Source organism: Crocodylus porosus, unplaced genomic scaffold (genome assembly GCF_001723895.1).
Source record: "Crocodylus porosus isolate Cpor-Errol unplaced genomic scaffold, CroPor_comp1, whole genome shotgun sequence".
In the NCBI taxonomy this organism is placed as follows: Eukaryota; Metazoa; Chordata; order Crocodylia; family Crocodylidae; genus Crocodylus; species Crocodylus porosus.
The window spans coordinates 2,722,363-2,725,732 of NW_017728905.1; the positions used below are offsets into that span (position 1 = coordinate 2,722,363).

Genomic DNA, 3,370 nt, shown 5'->3' on the forward strand with positions numbered 1-3,370 from the left:
TGCTGTCACTGCAATCACTTTAGGGTAGAAATGGGCATAGAAGCAGGGATGTATGAGTAGGAAGGAAAACCAATATTCCTGTCCCTACCTAATTGTGCAGCCCCCACCTACATGCTGTCTGCTCGCAAGACCTCCCAGATCCCCCTGCCCAAACCAGCACCCACAGGACCCCAACCCCCAGCAGCCTCTTCGCTCGCACGACCCTTACAGTGCTGACAGGCTGGGTAATAGGGAGGTCTGGAGGGGCTAAGGCTGAAATGGGGGGTGTTTGAAGAAGCAAAGGAGCCATGTAGGGGGCATAGGTTAGCTCAGCGGTGGGCAAAATGCAGTCCACGAGCCAGAAGCTGCCCACCAGGCCATTCTGTCCGGCCCTCGGGGCCCCTAAAAAACTTAGAAAATTAATATTTATCTGCCCCTAGCTGCCTGTCATGCAGCCCTCAATGGCTTGCCAAAACTCAGTAAGTGCCCCTCTGCCCGAAATAATTGCCCGCCCCTGGGTTAGCCCCTCCGTGCTAGCCTCATCGGGCCCCTGGCAGAAATCCCTGGGCAAATTAACTGAAGTGCCAGTGCCTCAGGGGAGGAAAGGGGACGCATATATGTACAACCGTGTGCACACGTGCATGCACGTGTGCTCACACAAACCCAAGCCATCAGGGGAATTAGGATGCAAATCACTTTGGGGCTGTCTTCCCTGAGGCTGTCCCCTAGGTTTGTCCCAAACATGCCTGCCCACACTCCGAACCCTCCGTGCGACTTGGCTAGAGATGTATTTACAGCCAAGGTGCTGCTTTCCCTCGATCTGATAACCCACCCAGTTCAGAGTGCTAATCAGGCTAAGCCCGGTCCTAATGGTCTTCCAGCGCCTTCCCACAACTCTTCTAGTGTGCTTAGCAGGACAAACGAGCTCTCCCACCACGCGCTGGGAAAGGATCGTAGCACAGCTCCAGCCCCTGCACTACACACATCTGTGGGTTGGGCCCAGAAGTGCTAATGCCACACGCAGGGGAGGTACCAGTGACTAGGGCAGGATGGTGCTCGCACCCAGCCCGAGCTCGAACCCAAGCTGCCACCCATGGCTGCCTTCCAGCCAGAAGCACACGCCACAGCCACCACCCACAACGGCCCCCACCCTAAGGTCAACAGCCAGGCAGCACCCATGCTGGGCTCCCCTTTTCACTAGCCCCTACACCCTTCAACCAGACAGAGACTGGAGACGAGGCAGAAACAGGCCCAGGAGCTGCTGGCTGATGTACTTGTCTCCAGGGTGCTGTATATGGCCTCTTGGTCCCTTTGTAGGAGGGGAGAGATGGAAATAGGGTGGGAAGTGATGGAGGAGGAAGAGCAGGGGCAGAAGGGAGGGTCTGCAGCTATAAATGGGTCTGCAGCCCAGCAGAGGCTGCCCACCCCCCTCCTAGGCACTAGAAAAGCAGCCCCAAAGGAACGAAGATGGGAGGATATGAAGAAGCAGCTCTTAAATGGCCGCTCCTTCATTGCAGGTCCCACTAGATGGCACCACGCACCCAGAATACGGGTGCTGGGCCCATGGGCGGGTCCCGCGGCCCTGAGAAGGGAAGAGGTTTGGAGGCCTGGCGCAGGTTGGAACAAGCCTTGCCGGCCGGTCAGCAGTGGCAGCGAGGGGGACGCTAGGACCTCCTTGTCCCCAGGGGCTGGCACCTTGTCCTGGCCGTACCTGGGCCCGTTGCTCACCCCCTGCCCGGAGGAACCGGGGTGCCAGGGCGTGTTCCACCCGGAGCAGCGGGCAGCACAGAACGCGGCTCCCAGCCACGCGGGAGGCTGCGGGTGCCGTGCCGCGGGCAGGTTGCTGATGAGAAAGGGCTGCACACCCGGGGGTCCTGTGCGAGGTGCTGGGGCCCAGCCAGTTCGGGAGCGTGTGGGCAGGAGCTGCCCTAATTGCTAGCGGACCCAAACCAGGGACAGAAGAGCATTGATACAGGGGTCCTGGCCGGCTCCAGACCCAGCCGATACCAATGAAAAGCGCAGGCAGCCCAGGAGCGGTGAAAAGCAGGCCCTACTGCTTCTCCTGTCTCCCATCCCGGCTCCCAGCCTCTAACCCGGACACCGCGTCACTTGGCATTATTCTACGCCTGGGGCAGAGTTAAGGCCCTGCCGGGGCCCTCACGACATATTTCTTCTCTTAATGCCTTTGGGTTTCTTTCCGTGACCTTAGAAGAAAAATGCCTAGCTTGGGAATAATTACAGCAGCCTGGTTATTCATTTACCCCAGCACAACCGGTACCGTGCAAGCATGAGGGATCACGGGGGACTTCCAGGCATTTCTGCAAAGGAGGCCACTGTCCTGATGGCATGGCAGATAGGGAAAAGGAGGCAGGGAGGTACGCCGCGGCAGGCCTGGGGTCAGCTGGCAGGTGGGCGGCAGCGCTTAGGGCAGAACCCAGATCTTCAAGGCTGCAGCTGGTGAGACAGGTGCAAGGGTCTCCCCTAAAAGGACCCTCCTACCAAAAGCAGGACGTCTCCCTGCAGCAATGGGGGCTGGTCTGAGGGAAACGTGCGGAGCCTCCGCCTAGAGACAAGATCGCTTAGAGCCGAATGCGACCTGGAGGCTTCCTGTGCGTCTGAGAGGCCCCCCTGGACATGAGGGCTGGCACTCGTCTCCTTCCTTCCAGCCATTCAAAACTTGGTGGGGCCCAGTGCTGGAGACCTGCTGGGACCTCTCATGACCCAGCAAAGGGGGCCAGACGCGGGCATGGGTGCACTGGCTTGCTGCCCAGGGCCCAGACGCAAAGGGGGCCTGAGAACGGTAATTTTTATTATCGTTATCGCTGGCAAAGCGGGGGCCGATACTATAAGTTCACCCAGGGCCGCCAGGCCTAGGTACAGCGCTGCCAGCAAACCTTCCCTGGGCACAGGCTGGGCTCTGCAGGCTTTTCTGGGGGTGGAGCGGGGCCCGTCTTCCCAACAAAGGGCATGGGAAGCCTGCGGGCAGGGACGCACGGTAACCCTCGGCTTAAACACGAGGGGACAGACGAGCTCGAGCCGCGGGATAGGCCCAACGCTGCGGGAAGGGCTGCAGAAAGGTGCGGGGAAAATCACGTGCTGTTGCGAGCCGGGTTAGGGGCAGGGGCCGCGCTCCTGCTCGGTCCTCCGGGCCCCCCCTGCCCAGCCGGAGCCCCCTGGGGCAGCGCCCGGGCCCCGCTCCGCTGCGGCCACACCGCCGCGCCCCGGCTCCCTGCCCCCATCCCGGGCGGCCGCCCCTACTGGTGTGGGGGAGGGGAGGGGAGGGACCCCCCCGGGCGGGGAGCGCTGCGTGCCAACGCGCCGCAGCAGTGACGTTTTGGAACGTTCCCATTGTGACGCGTCCGGCCCGCACCCCCGGGGATCCCCCGGGCGC

General features: G+C 61.4%; 1 protein-coding gene across 1 annotated transcript in view; it reads left to right on the top strand.

Moving 5' to 3' along the window:
- Nucleotides 1-3,036: 3,036 nt before the first annotated feature.
- Nucleotides 3,037-3,370, top strand: part of ZNF414 (zinc finger protein 414) — a 14,937-nt gene continuing 14,603 nt past the window's right edge. The window contains exon 1 of the mRNA XM_019557075.1: nucleotides 3,037-3,056. The gene's annotated coding sequence lies outside the window, so the exon portion shown is untranslated. The remainder of the gene's footprint in view (nucleotides 3,057-3,370) is intronic.